The sequence below is a fragment of the Theropithecus gelada genome, chromosome 4, assembly GCF_003255815.1.
Source record: "Theropithecus gelada isolate Dixy chromosome 4, Tgel_1.0, whole genome shotgun sequence".
Classification (NCBI taxonomy): domain Eukaryota; kingdom Metazoa; phylum Chordata; class Mammalia; order Primates; family Cercopithecidae; genus Theropithecus; species Theropithecus gelada.
The window spans coordinates 19,793,320-19,819,580 of record NC_037671.1 but is presented as its reverse complement, the minus strand read 5'-3'; the positions used below and the strand labels follow the sequence as shown (position 1 = coordinate 19,819,580).

General features: G+C 42.2%; 1 protein-coding gene across 1 annotated transcript in view; it reads left to right on the top strand.

Annotated features, from left to right (window-relative positions):
* The first annotated feature begins 4,860 nt into the window (after window positions 1–4,860).
* The window catches only part of ATXN1 (ataxin 1), a 458,821-nt gene continuing 437,420 nt past the window's right edge, over window positions 4,861–26,261 (top strand). Inside the window, exons 1-2 of the mRNA XM_025381666.1 lie at window positions 4,861–5,023; window positions 12,957–13,071. The gene's annotated coding sequence lies outside the window, so the exon portion shown is untranslated. The remainder of the gene's footprint in view (window positions 5,024–12,956; window positions 13,072–26,261) is intronic.

The window sequence follows — 26,261 nt, the reverse complement described above, 5'->3', positions numbered from 1 at the left end:
GTGCCACGCACAGAGCCCAGTGACTTTAGTCTGGGTGTGGTGAGGTGACCTCAGAGTCTATTGTGTGAGTGTTTTTCACTTTTGTTTTGAGTTTGTTTTACTTTTCTGGTCTCCCCAGCCTTATTTGTCAGTGCAATCTAAGGAAAGTATATTTGTTTTGCAAGCACACTATGGTTTGCTCAGATTTTTAAATGACATATGTAGGATTACACCCTCTTTATTCTGTCAGTGTTTCCATTAAAAATTCAAACTTTCTGGGATTTATTACACAGCCATAACAAATTGCTCCAGGCAGAAACTTGGCAAACCCTCTTTAGTGTGGGAGAAAAATTCTTTTTAGCATTTTAGAAAAGATAAAAATAAATAAATGTTTACCAACTCAACAGACTCATGTGATTTTGTGATAGGGAAGACATTCAAATAAAATACACATTATATCTTCACATTTGTTTGTCGTACAAATTTGAAATATTAATATTAGCTTATAAGCCAACTTTTGCTCAAGAGTTGCACAATTGTCACCCCCTGCCTCTCAAATTTTTAATGATTCTAGTGTTTGCTTCTCATATTTGGAAGTCTGATTGCTATGATTCTGGCAGGTGCTGGATCGATCAACTATGAATCTTTGTGTTTCATCAGGGTAAAAATTAACAGTTTTCCAAAGGTAAGATCTGTTCTGCTCTGATCTCCTTGCACACTAAGATGTCTTACTCAATTTTATATTCTCGGGTCTTAGTTATTGTAGATGCAGAATAAATGACTGCTTGTAAATAAATAATAAATATATAAATATATTAACTAAGAATAACTTTGAAAAACTTTTAAAACTATAAAAAATGCTCTGGATCTTTAGTTTGTATAATTTCCCTCATTAATGAACACCTCAAAGCATTACTGAAACAATTAAATGACTCAGTGTTATAAAAGCACGACCTGGTTCCATAACTTTTTTGATACTTGACTTTTACCAAGTATCTTATCTGCTTCAATGGAGTTTTTGAGGATGCAATATGGAAGAGTAGTGAAAAGTATGAAATACTACATAGGTATAACTGAAACTTAAATCCTTACCACTGCAAGTATTAAGGACAAACCCCTAAAATTATTCTGAATGTAAACACAGTGAAAGATGCATGGACCTTAACCAACATGTATGACACCAAATGAAATTAACTTACCTGATGCAGGGTCCAGTGAACTGACTCTGTTTTTAGATAAACAGGAGCTACTCTTAGGGTTGCCTGATTCTGTGTTGTGTTATCTTTGTTTTTGAGCAAAGCTAAAGCATCTTTTTCACTTCTGAGGTCCACTTTCTTTTAAGAATTCAAGCCTAAAACTCTAAAGAACTTTATCTTTGTTTTATTCAACTTTTAATCTGTTCAATTACATAGTTACTATGACCTGGTAAGCCTATTTGTGTTTGCTTGGTTGATTTGCTTCATTTTGAACTACGTAATGGGCTACTTCCAATAAAAACATATACTACAATTTAAAATCTGTCATGATTTGGAGAGACCTGTGCATTGGTTTTATTAAGCACTCTTGTGCTCCCTCTGCTGCCATGAAGAAAATGTTCATGTTCAAGACCCCAGTACATTCCTCAGCAGAGCATTCTCTTTTGGCAATAATGATGCAGATGTGTGCACTTAAAATGCAGTAGTATTTATCCAAAGCATATAACGTAATAATTTTTCATTGAAAAGCACAAATTAATAAAGGGCTGTATTTACTAAAAAGGAGCAAAAAAGAAATAAATAGAGGAATTAACTTCTGCACCTGTGCCTGCATTTATTTAGGTTGATCCCTGTGGTATAGACCAGTGTTCTTCACATGGTAATGTGTTTAGGAATCCCCTGGGGCCTGGTTCAAAGGCAGATTCTGATTTGGTATGTCTGGGGTAGAACCCTTGACTCTGAATGTCTAAAAAACTCCCAAGTGCTGCTGCAGCTACTTTGAAGACTATACTTTAAGAAGTAAGGGTGTAATATGTCATTATATAATATATACTTGCCGGCCCATTTAAAACCTTCAAGAGTAGATACCACCAAAACAGTAAAATAGATATGTGATTGCAATTAGTTTTCATGGTATTTAAGCAATCTATGACACAGGATACGAGTCAAGCTCATCAGGCCTTATTTATTGATTTCCTGTAATTTCAAAGGTTGACTTATGCTTTTACAAATATAACATCAGCCTTACGAGTAGGACTGTAGTACTATATATTTGCCTACTAGCTTCTTGGAAGCTCTGCCCTTTTTCATTGAGTTTTTATTTGCACGAGAAAGTCTTGTTTCTAAAGAATCAGTGCCTGTTATTTGCGATTGTACATTTAATATTTTGCCATCTGAAAACAAAATATTTCAGTACTAAAGGTAATGAGACTGTTTCATGAGTATGGTGTTTATGTTGGATCTTGCAGGAAGAAATAGTTACAGATTTTGGTGGCAGTTTATGGCTTTAATCTTAATGGCTAAGAAAGTAAATGACACATTTCTTATTAGTTGTTTTTACCATTTGGGTAATATACATATTTAGCTTCCTTGAGAGAACATTTAAATTAATTGACTAACTCTAATCTGAATTACGTGTTTTAATTCAAGGTTGCTAAAATCACATAAATTAACTGCTTGTGCCAACGTAATAATTACAATATTAGCTTTTTTTAACTGAAAATTATCTAAATGTAAGATGTCTAAAAATAGCGTGGAGGTGGATTGGACAGTTTGCAGATTATGAGTTGGAATAAAAACATCGCAGTTAAGCCAAAAACATGGCAACCAATATTTTCTGTTATAAAAATATTTGAGATGAATTTAGTTTTTATGAAAGCTGTCTGAAACTGAAATGAATAGCAGAAGCTTTCTGTTTATTCACAGTCCAGTAATAATAATACCTGCAGCACAAAGCATACGTCTTTTCTATGCAAAGCCAACAAGCCACTGCTCCTTTCTGAAGTCGTCTTTGCCAAGTAGGGTGTTGGGGGCGGGGGTGAGGTTAGGGGTAGGGGGACATTTTACCCGATTATGCTCTTACGTACTAACCTTCATCTTGGCCAAGCTTGTCAATGAAAACAAAATCAGTCCGAGCCTCTTCAGGAAACCGATGTTAACTGTCCACTAGAGGCTGTAATGAGACCAACAATGTCACTTTAGACCAACCCGAGGTTTAAACCGTAACAATAATCGATTTTTAAATGGAAAAAAGAAAGTTGTAGAAATGAGTAACAGTGAACAGTAGTAGTTACATTTAAATAGCCACGTATATGTGCACGGTACTTCAAAAACGTGAGAAAAAATATTTCCGGGGCTCTGCACCTTCCTCGCTCGGATGTTTATTTTTATTTATGAAGCACGTAGACTCTTGCAGGCCAGAGTTGTATAAAAACTGACATATTTTTTTTGGTCATCCTGTGCCCTGCCTCAGTTGGTGACTAACCGTTAGGTCTTAAGTAAAGCCAAAAGGTCTCTCAAATACAGCTTACAGTCAAGAGCGGTGTCTTTCAGAAAAAAACTTACGCGAAGGGATCATGTTTCCAGACACTTAGTTCTAAGCACCTGAAGAAGGTCAAATGTCTCCCGACACCTACTGGCCTTCCAGAATCATCTGCAACAAGAACACCACATTGAGCGCCCTTAGTCTGGAGGCGCCTCTTAATCCTCCAGGTGCCACACCTGTTGGCAAGGTGCACCCATCCGCAGAAGATTCCTTCGCGTGGAGGTCACACCTGGCGGCGGGACAGGCGGAGGGGCCGGGTGGTGGGAGTCGGGGACCGCACTGAAACCCTGAGTCCAGATTTAAGTTCCTCGTCGATTGTAGAGAACTGCCATTTGATGCTCCGGTTGCTTTCTCTGTCTCCTACACTGGTTACCTCATTTCCGATTAAATTAATGATCCCAAATTAGCTGCGAGAGGAGTGCGCGGGTCTCCTTTCCAGGCTAGAGCGGAGTAGTTCCATATCAAAGCCGATTTCCGGACCTGCGGAGAGAGGGAGGGGAGGGTCCGGCGGTCGCCAGCGTTCGCAGGCAGGAAAGGTGAGGGTGCCTGTGCAGTCAAGGGGCCCCTTGAAACTTTCCGGAGTTGCATGCAGAGGCAATCCCCGCGGCCCCCGGGCCTGGGTTCCGGAACGCCGAAGCGACGCCGGTTTGCGGGTTAACGTGCAGCTGATGATCAGAGTGAGCCCTTTTAGACGCTGTTCCGAGCGCCGGGGACCAAGGGCACGTAGGGATTAGAATTGACTGACCTCCCCTCCCCCCTGGGGTGTTTCATCGGCTCCCAGCTGAAGCCTGACACCCCCTGAGGGAGTCCCCCAGGTTGCCTGAGTAGCGCCCCGTTGTCGCTCAGTCCCCTCCAACTAGGTGCAGGGACCCAGGGAGGCGCGCGAGGACCGACCCGTCACCGCTCAAATTACCTCATCGCCCAGCTCCCCGCCCCCATCCCAAACCTGGAAGGAACCTTGCCCTCCGGTCCGCGTCTCCCCTCCCCCGCACCCCATCCCGAGCCACTCTTTGGGAAAGGTGTCCGCCTCCCCAGGCGGCGCGCAGCGAAGGGTTAAGGGCGCGGGCCGGCCGCCGCGCGGTGCGCTCGCCGTGCTCTGTGCGGCTCGCCGGGCCGCCCGCCAGAGGGTGCCCCCCACCCCCATGAAGTCGGATCCTTGAGCTGCGGCGGCGGCAGCCAACTGCTCCATATTTGGCTTCTATTACACATTTACATACTGGAGCGAGCGAGCGAGCGAGCGAGCGCGAGAGAGCGCGAGGGAGGGAGGGCGGGCGGGCGGAGGGAGGAGGGAGGGGAGGGGAGCGGGAGGAGGGGGAGGAGGAGGAGGAGGAGGAGGAGAGAGCAGAGTATACCGCAGACATCATTTCTACTACAGTGGCGGAGCCGTACAGGACCTGTTTCACTGCAGGGGGATCCAAAACAAGCCCCGTGGAGCAGCAGCCAGAGCAACAGCAGCCGCAAGACATTGTTTCTCTCCCTCTGCCCCCCCTTCCCCACGCAACCCCAGATCCATTTACACTTTACAGTAAGTGGCTATTTTTTTTCCTCCTCTGATTCTTCCCCCCTCCCCCATCCCCTTCTCCCCTTATTTAGATTAAAATCCCTCCTCACCCGATCTCCCGAGAGGGGCAAAAGCAACAACCAGCAAACAAACCCAAAACCCCAATCGGCTGCACGGAAAACAGCTGGAAGAGGAGCGAAGGAAATCGACGCGTCGTGTTCTGTGTGTGTGCGTGTGTGTGTGTGTGTGTGTGTGTGTGTGTGTGTACATACAACCGTCCCCGGCTCCAGGCTCCCGGGCCGACACCCCCACTGTGGGCGCAGGGGCGGCCGGCGAGGGGGCTGTCAGGGGCTGGGTGGGCGCCCGCCAGGCTAGGGGGCGCGCCCGGGCGGGGGGCGCGGGCGGGGAGAGCGGCGGCGGGGCCCCGCTCCCCCCGGCTGCTGGTCCGGTCGCGAGTGCGGAGAGCTATGTCCTCCTCCCTCCGGGTGGCGCAGGGGGGAGGTGGCGGCGGCCGGGGTGGGGGGGTGGTCCCTTTCCCGGCCGCCCTCTTCCCATTCCTCCTCCCCGGAGAGGGCGGTGAGAGAGAGGGGGTCTCGGGGAGGGCTGGACTTCCCCGCGGGTGGTCGCCTGGCCTCGGCGCCCCGGGGTAGGGGTCTCCTCTCGGAGGGCCGGCGTCGCCGGGTGTGCGGCTGCGGGCGGGGAAGGGACTGCTCCTGCAGCCTGGCCGGGACTTTGCGCGCGGCCGGGTGCCAGGCGGGGGGCGCGGAGGGGTGGCCTCGGGGACCGCGCAGGGGTAGCGGGTGTGCGGGTGCCTGGAGAGCGGCTGGAGTGGCGGTGGCGGCCCTGGCCGCCGCCGCCACCGCCGCCCTGTTGGTGCGGCCGCTTCCTGATCATGTGCAGCGGCAGCCGCCGCCCGGAGCCGGGAGCCCGCGAGCGCCCCAGTCCGGGCCGGCGCCCCCGCCAGCACCCGCGGCAGGAGCCGAGGAGCCGCGGCAGGCGCTGCCCTGAGCCGGGAGTGAACCGCTGCGCGGCTGCTGGGAGGGTGAATGAAGCCAGGAGGAGGGGAAGGAGGAGGAGGCGGCGGCGGTGGAGGAGGCGCTGCGGGGATTGGGATGCGCCCTGGAGCCCCACTGCTCGTTCACTCTGGGCCGGGCCGGAGACTCTGCCACTCCCGGGGCCGCCGCCGCCGCCTCCTACGTGGTTCCAGAGCTGCGCGCAGGCCGGTCCCGCAGGGGGCAGGGAAGGGGGCCGGACGGGCGGAGCGAGAGGTGAGGCGGTGTCGAAGCGCGGCGTGTGTGAGTGAGTGTGTGTGTGAGTGAGTGTGTGTGTATTTGTGTGTGTGTGTGCGCGCGCGCCGGGCGGGGGGCGAGGGCAGTCGCGACGCGGTGGTGGCCCTTCCTTGGCTACTTGGCTGACTCTGCAGCGCCCCGACCCCTCTTCAGCCCCCCGCCTTCAGGCTGCCTTCTTAAACTCCGTGGCTTGTGCTTTCATTTTATTTCAGACCACGTAGGGGGCTGACTGGAAGGGATGAAACAATTCAGGTTTTCTAGGGAGATTGAGCAAGAACCTTAGTGGGGGGTGGAAGTAGGGTGGTGATCGAGACTCTGCCAGAAAACATAACAAAACAAAAAAAATCAGTTTCTAAGGACGTCGGGGGTTAGGTTCGAGCCCGTGGCTGCTCTGTTTTGTTTTGCTTTCTTGGTATATAATCCTACAGATAAAAGGGTAATATAAATATTTGAGAAGATTGAGAAATTGCTGAAGAGTAGTAAGGGCAGGAAAAAAAAAAAAAAAAAAAGCCAGTCGGAAGAAGCTGGTTATATAATGCGCGATGTGGCTAACAAGAAAGGCAAGCTATTTTTATTTTGTTTACCGTATGCTGTGCAGTAGGGACTCCTCCAAACTGGTTCTGTCCCCGAAGAGATTCTTAGCTTCCCTGTGAGATCCACAGGATACAATTAGCAAAATTAGAAGACCCTATTACACCCACAGAATAAAAACTAATGCCTTACAGTGGCTTTCTCCCTGCACATCCTGTCGTGCATGCACGGGAATGTGTGTATGCAAATAAGTTCTCCTTTGGCAATCTAGTAGTCACATCTCAATGACATTTGTGTTTTATAATGCAGGCTGTTTTTAATATTTAAACATCATCGTTATATATTGCACACAGCAGTGGGTAGTTACTTGGTTATTTTTAGGCATAGCTAGTTACTTTTTCAACAGTGTTAGCTAAGACATTTCTGTTTGGGTTTTTTAGGAGGCTGCAGTTCCTAGAAGCCCCCGTTAAGCCCACCCTTCGGTTTATTTGGTGGGTAAAGGTAGTTTGATACTCGAGCTTTTTTTGGAATGAAGCTTATGCCTGAGGAAACCACCAGAGAGAAGAGAAAATCCTGCACAGGAACTCTTGGAAAGGGATTGCACCATAACGGCTAGCGCTGTGCCATTTAATCTCCTCTGATTGCCCTCTCACTGTGCATGCATCAGTCAATATTTTAGCAGCTCCGCAAATAAATGGACTTGAATGCCATCTTCTACATAAAGCAGAGGTTGAAGGGCTCCCCTGAACCTCCTGGCTGCCTGTCAGTGGTGTAGGTTTTCGGTGCACTTACTCCAGCCCTGATCGCTCATGTAATTAGATCAGGCTGCCATGGCAACAGACAGTGTTCCTCGTCCATTCAGGTAGGTTTGTCTTGTGCCTGAACTACTCCAAGTGTTTTATGCACAGCATTTATGCTGCCCAAGCCAGACGAGAGACTCCACGATTTCAATTGCATCTTCTTTCAGTCATTTGGATGGGAGACACTGAATGAGGCTTCTAGTTACTCAACTTTTGTAAAGGAGACCAACAAGCTGTTCTTCCTAGGTGCAGTATGTAAATGCATCTCCCCAGACAGTGAAAGGAGCCTGACAATCCTGCTGGTGTTTATTGTGAACAGATCAACAAGTATTTGGTACTTGTTAGAAACCTTTCAGAGCTTACCAAAGCAACATTTCTTTTGCAGTCTGGTGCCTTTGGCCTTGCAGGCACTTAACCCTTTCAAGTGTGAAGAGCGTTCATCCTTTGGAACCTACATTGCCCATAGCGATGGCTGGATTTCTAAAGGGTTTACTCAGGGGAATAACTTATTCGGAAAATATATTCCCATTGTCACATTTTAAAACTTGACAGCCATCATAACAAAAACTGGTACTGACAGTAGGCAGACATTCTGAATGTATTCATTCTTAATTTGGATCTATTGGCTGTGATTTGAATGATCTTTGGTAGTAAGTTAAAAGGATTTTTTTTTCCTTAGCTAAGCGAGCAACGATAGAGGCCTATAGCTAGAGGACTGATAATGCATGGTGCTTTTGCACAGTAAACATATACTTTATTTTAGGATGTAATTTAGTGAGCAGTTAGCAGTATTCTAGTCTTTGCATTAGGGCACCACTGATGAAGCTGCCTAAGCAAAGAGAAATAATATTATGGTAAAAAGGAAAAAAGGAAAAGTTGCTTTAGTTGCTGAAGCTCTGTGCTGCTCAGGGAATCCAGCTAAGTGGGGCGGGGGAGTATTTTAATAACCCTGGTATTTGAAAGAAAAGATAGTTGAGAATATGTCTTGATTTAGTTGTGACTGCCAGTCAGTTTACAATTTTATGGCCAATATAGCTAAACTGGTAAATTTTTTTCCCCCAGGGCTAGGATTGAGAGAGCTACTCAACTCTCTTCACAGGGGGTTTATGAGTTTTTACCGTTTCATGAGTTTGTGTGGTTGGTAAATTCATTGTGGCCTGGTCAGATGAAGCATTGCTGTAGTTAAAATGAGCTATTATTTCTTCCAGCTGCTTTTATAAGGTGGTAAATAGATGAGAAGCAAGGATGTCAATATTACACAATGCCTTGGAGGTCCTGAATTCTATTTTGCAACAGATCGAAAAATGCTTTACTTGCAGTAAAATGTGAACATTTATTTTTCAGTGCACAAATAAATTCATGTGAAAATAAGTATAAAAAATATACTTGGTGGGAATGGCCAAAGGCAATATTTTTCCTTGTGGATTTCGTTTTAAGAGGGTTTGATAAACAGAAGTGATACTTTGTCAAAAATGTTGCAACTAGACTTCAGGACTTCTGCATTGTCTTTTACACTTAGAGGAAGATTAAACAAAAACTCTTTAGCCGTAAGATTTCATGTCAAATGCCCGTAAATTACAACATACCTAAGTCAGTTGCCTAGGAGTCCTGGGAAGGCCAGTGCTGAGATTATTGAAATATTAGTAAACATTACTATGACTCCTATTTTTGTTGTCATTATAGAGTCCAAGGACTCCCATTTTTTTTGAATAATGTTGTGCCTTTATTGTTTTTCATTCTGAAATGTCAATTGGATTTTACTTTTTTGCACATACCTTGAGTGACAGTTTCTGATGACTAACACTGTAACACTCATTTTGTTTCCTATTAAAAGTTAAGCAATAAACATATTTTACTAAAATTCTGAAACTCACATAAGTAGGTAAATGTGGGAGTGAATGTTAATTCTTTAAACTGTGGTTATCTAAAATAACACATAGATTAGCATCTGAAGAGCTTAAATACTTGCATCGGTAAAGTGACATAGTGCAGTAAGACAGGCTATTATTTTTAACGGAGAGATAGATTATTTGACTTTCCTTGCTCTGTATTTTCAGAGTAATTCAATAGTTTGAATGATTAGTTTCTGTGAGAGATTTAGATCTGTGCAGCTTAATTGATTCAAATAACAGATTTAGTTCCGGTCATACTTCCAAGGTTATCAGAAGCAGGCCCTCCTCCTTATTTTGTTAAAAGCACCGAAAGCAAAAAATTGTAGAAATGGTAATAGAAATAATAATTTCTGTTTTAGGACCTTACATGTAGAACTTCTAAGATAGGAATTTTTAGTCATCAATTATGTTCACATTTTATTTTCATGTAATTTAGTTTAATAAAATACATTTACTCATTCAAAAAAATTTTAAGGAGTGATATACAGTGTCAGTTTTACAGAAATTTTTAAATGTTGGCTGAAAGAGCTATAATTAGACTGAGATTTAAAAAAATATATAAATGCTTAAAATTACAGAAGTAATAAAAAGAATGGTTTTAGACAAATCTTTACTTGTGGAAACAGTTTTTTATTTTTCTCTTTTATAGTTATATTTATGGATATTTGTCTTTATCAGTGTAGTAATATATTTTATAACATTCATAATTTGAACTTTCAGGCTAATGCACTATAAATATTTGTATTATGCATTACTATCATCCCAAATGTACCAAAACACGTTTAGAAGGAACAATTATGGACAAAAAATCAACAAGCATTATACTTTGTTTGACATATTTCACCTAAGCAGAAATGTTTCATTGATTTTTCTGTAACTTTTAATGCATCCCATTTGTGGAGTGATGAAAATGTAATGATAATTGCCACAATGTAAGCAAAAATTGTATCCTACCTGAAAATTACTTTTCAGAAAATTCATGGTAGTGTACTCAGAATTTGAGACTTCATAGGGCAGAGGTTTCCCCGATTGTGGTGTTTTGATTTGGGCTAAGAGGAACTCTTTTTTTTTTTTTTCCATTTAGATGCCCTTTAACATGACAACTTTTGAATGAGTTAGGTAACAGAAGTTTTTCGTGACAGTTATTGTAGCTGCTAACCTATAGCATCTGTCCTTCTAACGTTCAAAGAAAATATATTTTTCTGTCACTGTGTATGGCAAACTTTATTTTCTTGTGCCCTTAATTTTGGCCCCCTCTCCCACATTATCTCCTGGTATTTACTGACCATTACATCAGTTTTGGTTAGGCCGTCTTTCTTGTTAATCTTCCACTATTAATAGTATTGTATTATGTTGCTCCGCTGGATTTTAAGAATATTGAGTATTGCATTTTTGGCGTATATCATTGTATAAAATGTCCCATAGGTTATTTTCTTGTATATTCATTTTGTAAGTTTTTGCAGTAAATACATGCTGCCTTGCTCGTATTCTTGCCTTCTTCCCTCTGATGGAATACAAGTTATGTAAACTCTATTATCCTAACTAGTGCAGCAACACAAATACTTTTGAAATAAGAAAGCATACTCCTGCAAGAGTAAATTAATCTTTTACGGCATTTACATCATGTTTGACCCTCCTCTGCACTTCAGCAAACTAGGAGGAGGTTGTAATTTGGACTCTATAAAAACTTATCTGCCAGGTGATATGTAAACAGGATTGTGTGCATACAAATTATCATACAGGCGAACACTCTCCCAACTGGTGAGCTCATAAAAAGCACTGTCTGCAGATTTATGGTACCTGCACCTTGTTTGAGAATCAAGTATTTTGATGTTTAATTTGAGATGAAATCAGGATCCTCCCTCCCTGCCCCCTCACCCTTAAAAAAGTACTGAGTAAATAGAATTTTGTAAACTTCTACTTAACTTGGCCATTATTTATATTTGTAACTCAACAGGCTTCTTGGTGGAGGGACTGTGCCTTCTAAAGATTTGAAAGACATTATAGTGTATAACAGCTTACCTTCCTTCTCTGTACACACAGATCACACGTGGGGAAACCAAGGACTACAAGAATTACTTCTTTTGCATATCAGTCCCAGGCAGGCAATCGATGCTTAAATAAATGCTTGGTGAATGGATTAGTTAGAAGTAAGCATATTTTGGCTACTGTTCATTACTTTGAAAAGTGCTGGAAAGAAGTGGAAGTTATTTTCCTTTCCAGCTGGGCTGTGCTCTTAAAAATAGTGAGTGTGTATGGATGAAAATAATCATGACTACCGAGATGTGTTGCCATGTACCCAAGGATAATTGGCTCACTTACCTGTTTACGGATTATTCACATTGGAGATCATATTCATAGCTCCAGAATAGTTTCTTTCTGACATCCAATATAAACCTGGGCCGCCTCCTTCCTACTGTTACCTGGCGTGAGCTTAGGAAACGCAAACTAAATTTAAAATCAGCCTAAGCAAATGTGCAGATCAGCTCCAGTAATCAACGACTGAAAATCAGTCCAGCATTCACTAGTTTGGGGATTATTTTATAGTGACCCTGCTACAGATTTAAAAAATTTTTTTTTTCTGTTTAATGTGGATAATTGGGAATCACCAGTATTTAAGAATATAATTTTAATGGATAGGGTGAAAAAATACGTTAGCAGATCAAGTCTTCAACTTCTTCCATTTCTATGCATAGGTTTTACCTCACAAAAACTACTACAAGCACCAAGCTCCCTGATGGAAAGGTATATGGAAGATTCATTCATTCATTCTTTCATTCATCCATTCACACATTCACTCATTCATCATACAATGGATAATTTTTACTTAACCATGTGCAAGGAATTGTGGCAAAATGAAAATGAGATATACATTCAGTATTTAAATAACTTAAAGTTTAGTGGAAAGTTTAGTGAATATATATGCACACTTTGCACTTTTTTTCTGCATTTTATCCTTTCTTCTATTCCATTGTACTGGTATGCTGATAGCTGTGCACTTTCATGATTGTCTTTCAAGTTGCATGTTGATAGATAATATATGCCACATTAAAATTAGGCTTTGGCTCAATTACTGTTCAATCCATGCCCATTTTCACCTGATACTCCTTGTAGTTACCAGCATGTGTTTATCAGATGATTGGCTAGAATCACTCGACCAAAGAATGACAGTGGCTGGCTCAAATGGGGAGACCATCCTCTTAATTTGATGGAAGAGATGACCTTTTTGTATGTTGGCCTCCCTCTGAGCCCTATTGAACAAAACCAGACCTGCCTTTTGAGCTGGCTGTGTTCTGTGTAATTCTCATACAACAGAATGCCAAATGTGATGTTCTTAACATTTGTATTTCGGTGCATAGACACTTAAGGTAGACTTATTTTTTAAAGCAGTTTATTCTGTTTTTCATTTTGGATTTCCTCTCCTGCACTCCCTGGACCATTGCAGGAGCATCGTGCATCAAGTCACCAGGGTGGTCCATTCAAGCTGCAGATTTATTTGTCATCCTTGTACAACAGTCTCCTCCTCCACTGCCACTACAGGGAAGTGCATCACATGTCAGGTGAGAGTTTTGCGATGCTCTCTGTTTTCCATCTGAGGATAAATTCCTGACTTGGAAAATTGCCTCCTAGCCTTACTTTGTTGGCTGTTGAATATCATTTTCTTTGTAAGCTCTATTTGGGCATAGTGTGGGAAGTTGAGAAATTGCCAAGATTGTTTTTTAAAACTTGGATTAAAGTATCTATCTATTTGGTTTAATCTATATGGTTCATGAAGAAGTTCATTTGACTTTGTGATGATTGATAATTGCCAATTGGGGGCTTGAACCTGATCATTTTAATTGTCACTTTTCCTTAATACAATTAAGAATGCTATGCTACCAGGTATCTTAAGTCACAGTTTTTACATTTTAGATTACTGTTGTAGTATAATATATGCGTAGCAAAACAGAGACCTGTTTGTTTAGGAGGAACCAGTATTTGTTGAATCTTGAATTTCTTTGTGTCTGTTTGGATTTTACAACTTCCTGATTTTCCCACGTACAGTAAATTTTTCTGGCCTGGAGAGTCATGCAGACACAGGGTGTATGCAAGGGTGATGACTCATGGTTTTCTATTGAAGAAAGGGCCAGAGGATATTGCCTCGAATTAAATCAGGAGAGAAAAAGAGGTTTGCTAGAACTTGGGGCAGTAAGGGCTTGGGAACACAAGGGTTTGGGTGTAAGTAACCAAGGGAGATTGTGAAATAAAAAACGGGATCAATTTCTATTTGCCTTGGAAACAGACCTGCTTGAAACTGTGAAGACAGACTAGATTAGAGGTTCCCAAGCCTGGCTAGGCAACAGAATCACCTGGAGAGCCTAAACAAAATAGAATCAGGGGCTCCACCCTAGACTTGCTGAATCAGAACGTTCCCTGTTGGAATCACTGATCTGTCTAGGCAGTGATTCTCCACAGGTTTGGGAACCCCTGGGTCAGCCAGTCTTCCAGCAGCTCTTCCTAAGTAAAGGGATAGACTTAGCTGGTGAGAAGCTCGTTCTACTTTTAGCAAATCTCCCATTTGAAAATTCGAATTTTCAAAACTCATTTTTCAAGAGGTGGATGGATATTTGCTTTATCAAATGTTCATTTAAACAATGATTGACCACATTTCTTTGAAGAAAGAGCTGCCTCTTTACCTTAAGAGTCAATTTTTAAGTTACATATAAATTCTCTGGCATCTTAGATAAGAGCATGGAGCTCCGTAATCAACCCATCTGGACTTAAGATCTGGAGCTGCCACTGTGACCTTGAGTAGTCCTATGTCCTTTCAATGCCTCGGTTTATTCATGTATAAGATGGAGGTAATATTAGAACTTTCTGATAGGGCTGCTGTGAGGATGGAGTAAAATAGTAGATATACTGTGGGTAGAATAGTACCTGGTGTGTGGTTTGTATCTTTTAACAGATGCTATCAAGTAACTTATCCCTCAACAGGTTGATTGTTATGGTCATGTTTTATGATGATTGCTCCTGAATCATACATGACTAGGAATATGTAAATATACCTGGACCTTGGTCTTTGGACCCACCCTGTAGACATCTACGGCTCTGCAAAGCCAAGGAGCCTTTTATTTGTTTTTGGTTAATTTTAAATTCTGAATTTATCACAACTGTCTGACTGATGGGATACATGTGTGGTTTTTTTTTTTTTTAGATTGTTGTAAGATGAACTGATGAATTGCATGCATAAATGGGGTTGTTTGTGGTCTGAGTAAAAATAAACAAAAACCTGAGTGACTGAAGCATTATGCCTCAGGAAAAATTGCCAAAAACGTCCCAGTGGGGGACAAGATGGAGGAGGGAGGAGTCATCACAAGCACGATATTCTTGTAAAATGTGGAACTGGTTTCCTTATATTTTATTGGCTGTGGAGTAGAGAGGTGTTATTTAAGTGGGACTGTAACCTAAAGTTCCATACAAATTATCTCTTAAAATCTACAAATGTCAGCTGAATGAAAAAGGTAGAGTGGGCCAGGCACAGTGGCTCACGCCACTTTGGGAGGCTGAGGTAGGTGAATCACTTGAGGTCAGGAGTTCTAGACCAGCCTGGCCAACATGGTGAAACCCTGTCTCTACTAAAAATATAAAAATTAGCCGGACATTGTGACAGGTGCCTGTAATCCCAGCTACTTGGGACTCTGAGGCAGAAGAATCGCTTGAATTCAGGAGGCAGAGGTTGCAGTGAGCCCAGGTCGCGCCCCTGCCACTCCAGCCTGGGCAACAGAGTGAGACTCCATCTCAAAAAAAAAAAAAAGAAAAGAAAAAGGTAGAGTGTCTTACTGCTACTTTATCTCTTAGGGATGATACTCATTTTAACAGTTATGTGCTAGGCTGAAAATCCTCACATTTAGATCTTTGGAGAAGTAGTTTAATTGCAGGTGGGTTGAGTACATGTGCATTTTTTTTTAACCTGTGGTGTTGAAAGGGAGTCATTTGTGATAACAGAAATATCCCAAGAATTTTATTGTGGAAAAACAGGCAGCAAAAAGTCGTATCTCTTGGTCAATATGGGCAGCTTAATGAGAAGAGACCTAGGTTTTTATAGTATATTAGGAAGTTTAAGTGTCTTAAGAATACTAAAATACTGACAAAGTAGCACAGTCACCTTGAATTTTAAGCAACTGACATTTTCTGTGGTTGCATTTAAAGAAAGCTTATAAGCATTATCTAAACATTTTGCATCAATAATGGCCTCATTACAGTCTTCACGATTGACGGCTCAACGTAGGCAGAAAAATAGTATCATTCACGTTGTACTCTGGTATATTCATTCAGTTTTTTTTCTTAAACCTACATTATAGTTCTTTCTGGTTCTAGTTATTTTATAAATATGATACAGCTATAGCAAGTTATGACCTAACTTGTTCACAGTCACTATTTATGTAAAGAAATGATTCATTCATTTATTCATTGTGAATTTTTTTAAAACTACTGCATGGTGCTGTGGGAATAGAAGTGAATAAGAGCTACCGGAAGGCAGTTATTTTCTTCATGGTCAGGCAGGGGAAAGAAGAAACTCTCTGAAATAATGAATACAAATCGAATGGGGTTCTAACGGTGTTCTAACAGTGAAGGAATTCAGAAGAGTGACGCTGTGTAGGAGTGATCAGGAAAGACTTTGAGGAGGAGGGATCACTTGAGTTGAGCTCTGCCGTCTAGATTGCATTTCTGTGGGAAGAGATGGATGGAGCATGAGGAAGGCCATGTGTGTGTCTGAGACATAACAAGCCAGTGCACGGTATGTAACTGACCAGGACGTTCTGGCTGAAGCCTAGGTGCTGGTGGACATCTGAGTTTCTGGATTCAAGCAGACAGTAGAGACTGTGGGAATAAAACCACTGAGACATCGAGTCTGAAGATAAATTTGGAGGAGTCCTTGACATAAAAGTGATCTTTGAAATTAGGCCTTGGATTCTTGGGCCTGGCAAAAAGTTTGACACACAGGAGGGGGATGACTGAGTTCAGGGATGACGTCAGCTGGTGTAGAATGTGTAGAGAGAAGGTAAGAGGCAGCGGAGAGTAGCTTGAACATCGGTGTGGCACGGCCTTCGTCTGCCGCCTTTTCATGATCTGGGGTGAAGGAGGCTGGGTGGCTGGAGGAGTTGGGTGATGTATGCGTGGGCCATAAGGACTCTTCTGCAGAAGCTCAGGCACCTCGGAAACTCAGTGCTGAACTACAGCTCAATGAAATCTTGTCAAAACCTTTCTTCCTTTAAGACCTTTACAAAAATAGGAACTTGAGCTAATTTTAGCTAAATCTAATGTGTGTGTGTATAAAAATGAATGCCACGTTTGAAATTCAGCGTATGCGGTATTTCTTTAAACAAGTGATCCTTCTGTTTTCCTCTAAACAGTTTTATTAAGATTTTCAGTGAAGCCCTGTACATATTAACAAGAATTCCAGCATTTCTTTGATCTTTTCTACTGCTGATTTATTCATCTCATGTGATATGCGTAAATCACAATGTGCCATCTACTTGACTCTGTAGCAATTGTTCATTTGTGGCAATTCATTTACTGTACTCTGATAAACCACATTAATATGAGTGTGTTTGGTAACTTCAGAGGATTCTCTGGAGGCTTTCTGTGGACTCTTTAAAATGTGAGATGTGTGTGTGTGCGCGTGTGTATACTGTATATACCTAGTTACTAGACACAGCCCTTTGAACAATTTGGCTTCCCATTTATACTTTATAGAAAATAAAGAGATATAGAAGTGGTGAATCTTGGCTCTGGGGAGAAAGTTAGTCTAAGACTTCATGATGTAAAGTGAAAGAGAAGGCTGGAAATGATGTTACGATGTTCTCAGTGAGCAGTCTGTTTTACTGTAATGAGAGAAAATTTGAGGATTAAGTGTTTTTTTTTTTTTTGGTCCTGAGTTAGTTAGGATGGGCTCTCTGTATAGCCCAAAGGACTCAGAATAAAAGCAGTGACTTATTTAACTTTCACCAAAGACAAGAAGGTTAAGACAGGAACAAGAGGGATGGAGCAAACAACTTCAGGGGCAGATCGTTCTGTCTGCAATTGTTTAATGAGCATCTAATGTATAAGAGGCATTATGCCAACAAGGCATTCTAGGGAATATGGAGATGATCAATAGTTCACATTTACTATTCTGCATATTAACTTATTGAATCCTCATTACAATCCTTCGAGGTAGGCATCATTATTTTCTCCATTGCACAGGCGAAGAAACTGTGGCACAGAGAGGGTGAATAATTTCCCCAAGGCTGCCCAGCTGTTAAGTGATAGAATCATGCTTGGATTCCAGTCTGCACTCTCAGCCCTGTTCCTTAAGCCCTGTCCTTAAGAAGCTTACAGTCGAGTGCATAAGGCAAGGCATGGCTTGGAGTAATATTTGAAGAGTCATGACACAGGTACAACACAGTCTAGGAAGTCAGGATCAAGGAAGGGTCCTTCCTCGGAGCCTTCTCTTTTGATGCCTGCCTGTCTGTTCAGTCACATATGAGCTTTCTGACACAGGCTGTCCTATGCAGGCTTTGTGATGTTTTCTTCCTGTCTTTCACTCTTACTCATATCTCCTTGAGATTCCTATGCACTTTCAATAATTATTCATTGAAGAAAATGATGACAGTGGCAATTTGCTTATCCATTTCAGGGGATTGGCTTAAGTTGGCTCCGAATGCTGTTCAGCATCAAGAGTCTCAACGAGATGATGAACTTTTGACTCTTAAAAGAACTTCACTGGGTCATTGCTCAGCTTGCAAGACTTGGCAGATATGAACTGTTTATCTCTCCAGTGTGATAGGTGCTGGTGTGGCACCGAACGCAAGCTCTAAGAATAAAACGTGCAGCGAAAGGAGGTCACGCTTCAGTCAGGGTGGCCATAAGGAAGCTTAGAACTCCCATCCCCTCTGCCCCTGCCTCGCCCCGTCTCATTTTCTCTCCTTCACTGGAACAGTGAATGAATCTGAGCTCATTCATGTCAAGATGATAGAGAAGAAAGATCACTTTTCTCGTAGCTGGCTCAGGGAAGGCCAGATTGTCTTTCTGACACTGAGTGAAAAATTACTGACGACTTTTGTGTTTCTTTTTTTTTGGTCTTCAAAGGCAACATCTCTTGCTTTTACAGACCCACGGAAATTGAGAAGAGGATGCAAGATTTACTATTCGTGCCCTAGCCTGGCAGCTTCAGCCTACATCACAGCTGTAATCATATGTGATGCATTTTTATTTACAGATTAGTAGGCTCTGAATCTGACATATGACTAACCGGGAAGCTCCTCCCTGTCACAGTTGTATGTCATCTGCTTCAGAGAACTAATTGCTTGGCAATTCCCCTTTGGTAATTCCCTCTTTATTTTCTGATGAGTTACTTAACAGCGATGGGCTTGTTGAGCAGAGCGTGGAGTTTAATGTGTGCTCCAGAAACTCCACTGTAGGCCTGGGGGATATGTTTTTCGAGTTCTGTTTAGCTTTACTGAAGGAACACTGAAACCATTATATGGCCTGTTAATATTTCACTCAATACCAGATGAAACACCGAGCAGCATGCAGTTTTCCAAAAGAAATCAAAACCAGGCTTCTTTTTAAAAATGTGCCCCTGTGCATTAGAAAATTATCAAAAAGGAATTTAATATTTATAGAACGTTTAATGCTCTTTTGAAAATATGATTTAAAATGGAGTAGTCTTCCAGGACCCTACAGAGTGAGTATAGTGTGCTGTTGGACTGGTAGTTTGGAGGCTCAGTTTCTGTTGCCTGCCCTGCAACAGGGTGACTGGTGCTACTCACTCTACCTTGCTGGGTCTCAGTTTTCCTGTCTCCAAAACACAAGGAGGTTGAAAGAAATGATCTCTCGGGCCTATTCTATCTCTGACATCGTACAGTTCCACGAATAGATTTTATTGTAATCCTTGCTCCCGGCTCCCCCAAGACCTTTGCATCTGTCAAACATCATTTGCTGTTGTTTGACTTTCTTAGATTTTGTATTTAATCAGAATTTATATTTTAGCTGTTATTATGTCATTATTTATAGAGTAAGTCATAAGTGGTGCCTAAAATCATTTATCACCCCATCTATATTAGTTTCATACCTGAATACTTCCTCTGCTCCTTTTTACTGTTCTCGCTACCATGTCCCAAACAACATCCATTTCTGGAGGTGGAATGCAGTATAACTGGAAAGAATCTTTCAGCTGATTGTGGGATTATTTTTTTGCAAGAAGAGTGCAGAAGCTCTGCTTTTCTAAGCAGTAGTCATAAGGGCCATATCCTGCTTTTAATTTGCAAGCAGAAATCCTTTTGATGTCATTTGGTTTTACCTGCAGGTGCAGGTTTTAGTCTCTAGGTAATTCCTTTTCTCTTCTGCATCAACTTTGCCAATTAGTGTGTGCGGCATTGCCCTGTCTTTTTGGTTAATTCATAAGCAGTTCATACAAATGCCTCTTGATTCATTGCAATTATTAATAGTTTCTTTAGGCAGCTAGTGCAAATAGAAAAGGTGACATTTGAGAGGGTTTGTTGTTTTAATTTATTTGTTTCGTAGACAGAGAGGAAGGGTGAAAATGAGGACTTTGAAGTCAGGGAGATTGAGGCTTGAATCCTTCTGGCTCTGGCTCCTGGCTCTGTGGTCCAGGTCACATTCTTAAATCTGTGATCCTCAATTTCCTCATCTGTTAAATGGGGATGATAATACCACCTAACTCACAGAATCACCGGAAAGATGTAATGTGCACTCACTCTCTAGATATTGCTTATGGTAGTATCTCAATAACTGATAAAAAGCAAAGACACACACACGTGCGCACGCACACACACACACACACGGAAGGCATAGCATTTAAGACCTCAATAAAAAAAGCAAGAACAAAGGAAAGTGCTGCATTTGAGGTATAGTCAGGGTAGGAGGAGCTTCTCAGAGCAGCCAGTCTTAGAAGGCAGAGTTGGAATCTCAGAAGGACCTTTGAAATTTAGGAAGGACTAGGCACCCTCCGTTAACCTGGCAGTGATGTTTTCTGCAGGTAGCTCTGCTCCACAGAAAAGGGTGTTCACTACACCTGACTGATGAAAATACTATGTTTTAAAACATGTATTGCCCAAAACTTACAATAAGAAAGGAAAGCCAATAAAAGCAAAAGTTCCCTTTGATTCCACCATTCCAGTCCATACATCAAGTTCATTTTTATGTGTTGTTTTTCAGTTCTTGACAACGTAACATATACCTTTTTTTTCAGTTTTGCGTTTCCCATGTGGCATAAATGTTCTTAGTAACTTCAGCTATACAGTTCTCATTTGCGAGGATCACGTAACATTCTATCAGGTTGTTTAATCTTGATTTTTAAGTTTCCTATCATTTTTGTACATTCGAGTTGTTTCTAATTGTTTACTGTTGTAACGCCGCAGTGAATATCTTTGCACACAAGTATTTACCGAGGACACACTCGCATCAGAAGGCTCATTACTAAGTTAGAGGGAGCTTGCTCTGAATTGCTTTCTAAAAGGCTGTGCCAATTTACATTGTTACTAATGATATTAGAATGTCTCTACCTTCAATCTTAATAATGGTGGGACTTTTTTTTTTTTGCCTAATTTAATAGACTCTTTGGTTTTAAAGTTTTCATTCCTTTGATCCCTCTCAGAGACGGAACAGTTCCATCTGTGTTTGTTTACTAACTGTTCTTTTTACAATTAGCGAATGACAGTCTTGATGTTTTCTCATCTATGTACACGAGCTCTTTATGTGTTCTAGATATTAATCCATTTAAAAAGTCATATTTGCTGGAGCTACTTCCCTAGTCCGATTTCCTTTCATTTCAATGATAACGCTTTTTGTTGTACAACGGTTCAAATTTTTATATGATCAGCCTCTCTTTTCTTCTACTTGTACCCAGGGCCAACCTGGGAGGAAGAAATGAGATTACTGCAGCTCAAATTCTGCACCAGGCTGGCGAGTGGTCCACTGGATGGCTTTGTTGGGAATAGCTCTTTCTTTCTTCTGCTCACTTTTCCCCTTGGGAACTGCTTCCTGTCAAAGTCCCAGTCTTTCTATCTCCAAGGGCCCCTTTCCCCTTCTCCCACCTGCCCCTCATTCCTTGATGCTCACCTACCCTGTGCCGATTTCCTGGCTGTGGCATCCTCTCTGCCCAGTTCTCTACCCTCCGTTGCTGACCTGTGTGTTTCTCAGGGAGCCCTGCCCTGGAAGCAGTGGGTGGAAACATGTCTGGCAACCTCCCTCACTAGGGCCTAGAGAGATCCGTCAGGAATTTCAGGCCTGGCCAAAGTCTAACCATTATCTAAGTCTCCGGGGTCGGGGTCTTCACATCCTCTGTCATACATCCCTGCTACCTAGCAGGCTGCCCTGCTAAGGGATGGGCTCCTTGGCGTTGGTTTTTATTCACGTAGGAACCAGAGAGGCACGATGCTACCCTGGTTCCTTTCCTGTTGTAGCTCTTCTCTGGAGATAGCTCTTCCAGTGGGAGGTTGGAAACAACTTCCTAGGCATTGAATTTTGAGGAATGCTGGTCTCAAAGTCTGAGTTTAGACGAGTGGCTCTGCTGAGCTGGGTGGTTTGGCATATGATGTACCTCCTAAATGGCCTGTCTAAATGGATTGTTGTTCTGGTCCAACACGTTTTTCCTCTTTGAAGCCAAAATGAACATTTGTTAGTATTTGAAATCTGCTGACATCTCTGTTTTTCTTAACCCCTTCCCTGGGTTCTCATGGTCCTCAGGATAAAGTCTAGAATCCTTAATGTGGATCAGTAGGTTTTGAGCACCTTCCTTTTATCTCAAGCCTTATCACTCACATGTTGCCCTGTATTTGCCCCAGATCGGTCCTATCACACTTCCTCTTTCAAGCGCTATACTCTGTTTTGTGTTCCAGCCTTTAGACATGTTGTTCCCCCTCCTTAGAACCCAGCTTCTCTCCCCCCGCTGTCTGGCCACCTTTCCCTCATTCTTGAAATCTCAACTTAGAGTCTCTTCCTCACGAAGTCCTTGGACGAGGGACTAGGGACTATTTGCTATCTTTTCTGGGCTCCCATAGCATCCCATTCTTCCCCTTGTATAACACTTCACAATCCTTCTCCAAGCCCAGCAATAGGAGGGCTGCCTTTCCTCAGTATGTGGCATCTAGTGAATGGGCAGTACATACAGGCATTCCCCCTGTGATGTTTATGTTGCAAATTGGATGTGATTCCATCTATTAATATGGACTGTGATGTATATAATTGTGGTCAGGAACCAGCATGGGGTCCTGTGAACCACAGTGGTGGAAAAAGCTATGGCACCTGTTTGTTCCAGTGGCTTTGTGCTTTGTCTATCACACAGTGGGTGATAAAGGTGACGAAAATGTGTAAGAAGCCTGTGCTAAGGAGAAAGAAAGGCCCAAGGATGAATCTTCCGGAATGAAAGCTATACATAATAGAGTGCTGAATTCGTTCAGTCATATTTAAGTTTTATAGTACTGCACTTATAACCACACAAAACACTATTCTTATTGAAATTCAGTACAGGAAAAATGCCTTTGTTTTTGAATGTCTAAGACTGTCTTCCTTCCTCCTCATTGAAAAAATTCCTATTGAATTTCGATTATATGAAGATTTTTAGAAACGCAGCTATTGTGTTGAACGAATGAATGAATTTGAGGTTCACGTTCTTAACGTCTGTTTTCTGACTTTGATCAGTTTCCTTTAAGTGCTCTCATGGTCATACTCTGCAACTCAGGTGAAAGTTTCTAGGGAGACAGTTATCCCAAGAAGATACTTTGATCTGGAAGAGAGTAGTTCTGAAGTTCTAAGTGAGGTTTGTTGGTTGGATTTAGGTAAGGTACCACATGGAAAGGAGAACTGCTTAAAGGGGTAGGGTGACCGTGAAACCCTCTTCTGCAAACCCTTCTCATCAAGTATGAAACCAGTGGGGTAAGAGGTCCATCTGATCTTATCTGTGCCCTTTTGAGTTGGCCTCTGGGTTGTAAATGACTTCATCTCGAAGTTGCGCTGTTGGTGGTGGGGGAGGACACCTTCTCCAGGTGGAGGGAGTGCGTTTGTGGTCGATGGTGTGAGCGACCGTATGTTGGACCATATGTCAGAACCCGTTAAGAGGTATGGAAATGCCTCCCATTAGAAACTGAAGCCCTGGGTCCTTTGACAGCTGCAGCACCCCCAGAGGAGAGTACCCTACGGCCCTTTCAACCTTGCTCTGCCCTGGCAGGTTCCAAGTGGAGGCGGAAAGGACTCTGGATGAATTTTGTTTTGATTATTCTTCCCCTTTTCCAGGCTCTGTGTCCGGTTCACCTCTGGAGCTGCCTGGGTCACTGCAACCCAGACTAGAGAGAAGTATGACCCCAAGTTGTGGCTTTTATTGGGAGACAGCCTTCGTCTAAGGAACTGGGAAAGAATGTGTTCCCCAGCTGCTGCCTTTCTGGTGTCTGATCTGATACTTTTCAAAAGATAGCAGTTTTGTTTGGTTTGATTTGGATTTTTTTTTTCTTTTGTAAATGATCATAGACCCATAAGACAAGTTTATTATTGTATTGACAGAATACAAAAAAATGACATGGTTATTTATTTAAAAAATCTCTTTCCATACGACTTTGCTTTCTATTGAGTTTGAAGGAAATATGGTGATAGCATCTAAGCCCAAATTTTGGTGTTTTATTTTGACTTTCCTGTTCTGTTTAAGCTTCTGTAACCCCTTGTACCTTTCTCTACTCTTCAGAAGGAACAGGTTGTATTTTTTTCCATCTCAACATCATCCAGATGAACCGTGCTATTTTAACAATCTGTGTAAACAGATATAAAAGGAGGAAGACTACTTTCTTTAATTTTTCTCCCAGCGAGTTGCAAAGCTGTTTCAATCATCCTAGTGATTAGGAGAGTAATAAACAACATTAAAATGAAGAAACATCTTTCTGAGAAGGACCTTGAAATGTGGGTCTTACCAGTAGTATGTGAGCCTTCCTCAGACTAAACTGCATAACACAGTTCATATCATCTTTAAGTCCTGGAGGGAGGGCTTTTTAATATATGGACATGACCCAACACTGTTGTTGGCTGTCCTGCTGTACAGAGAACATTCGGTGACCTGGAATCACAAAGTTTCTGTCTCTGAATGGTGCACTTAATTTCACTTTTTGCCCTGAAGTCTCAAGAAATGAGACTTCCTTTAGAAAAATGTTTTTAAAACTTTCTCATTTTAAATGTCCAGGGTCTTTGAAGAGTGTACTGGGAGGAAAGTCCTATGTTTCCTGTTTCTCTTGTAGGACTAGTCGAAACTACCCTTTCTCTTGATGGTATTCTGCAGTCTGAGCCTCTGATTTAGTAACTACAGCCTTTAAAACCACAGTTATCCAGACCATGTGCAGTGGTTAATGTGTCATGAGTCTGCCTCAGCTGATAATAGCACATCACAGAATTCAGAGTGCCTCAGATAAATTGTTTCAGTGGATAGTCATAATGACTCCTTGAGTAGAAAAGTATCCTCATTTTCTAGGGGAGAAAACAGAACCTATGAGGTTGACTGATTAATTGGATTCCAGTGGTTAGAAATACATGTAGCCTGTGCTGTAACCCTGATTTTCTGACTTGTAGTTCAGCTTTCTTCTCCATCTCCTTGTACAGCCAAGATACTCCAGAAATTATTTGCGTTTCCACAGTTGTAGGATGAAAAGACATGTCTTTGCTTAATTAAGTGAGCCCACTAGAACAATGTTGAGATGGAGCTGGAATGGTGAAGAAATGCAGGAGTCCAGTCCTTTGGATATGTGCAATTCCTAGTTATCCCTTGAGACAGTGCTTTGTTATAAATTTAGATGTCAGAGGCTGGGCCCGGTGGCTCATGCCTCTAATCCCAGTGCTTTGGGAGGCCAAGGCGGTGGAATTGCCTGAGGCTAGGAGTACAAGACCAGCCTGGGCCACAGAGTGAGACCCTGTCTCTAAAAAAAAAAAAAAAAATTAGATGTTTTTATGGTGCCTGAGTCTAAACTTGATGGATAAACAGAGAATGGTTTTCATTTTGCAGCCACTGCCCCTTTAAAGTTGAGCTTTTTGAGCTATATTTCCTTTAATGCACCCGTGTCAGCAAGGTTAAGAACATCAGGAAATCAAATTGATCTCGTATATGGAATCTTGAAATTTGATGTCATCTGCTCTGAGAAGTCCTTGTGGATGGGAAGATTGTACAATCAGATCATTTCTCTGTATAGCTATCTACTGTCTTTCTACTAGATGTTACAGAAGAGGTTAGAAGAAGCTCTTCCAGCTACCTGTGAATCAGCTTTATCCTGCTAGGCAAGAAGCAGCTGGTGCTGGACATTTGTATCTGCAAAAACCATGAGTTACTTCCCCAATACTCTAGTGGCTAATCTTTTAGCAAAATACACTGTCCATCTCTTAGTGCCAGAAGCAATAACTATTATGAAGCCTTTTCTTTCTTTGCAGAAGTGGTTTGGTGGTGACCATATTGTTAGTTGCAGAAACACTTAGAATCTGATTCACATTTAGACTCGATGGAAGCCAGATTTTATATCTGGACACCTCATTAGTGATACTGCAAACAAGACAAAGGCCATCTATCTCTCTCTTAGGTGCCCTCCTCAATCTCTTTACAGCATTTCCCCCAGGAGTCAAGGAGATAGCCTGGCGGGGACTTTTGCTTGGTGATGGAGTAGCTAAGAATGTTTCTCTCTAACAGGTCACAGAACAGAAAGTGCTGGTGGACATCTCTTCTTGCCCTAAGATCTTCGTTGGA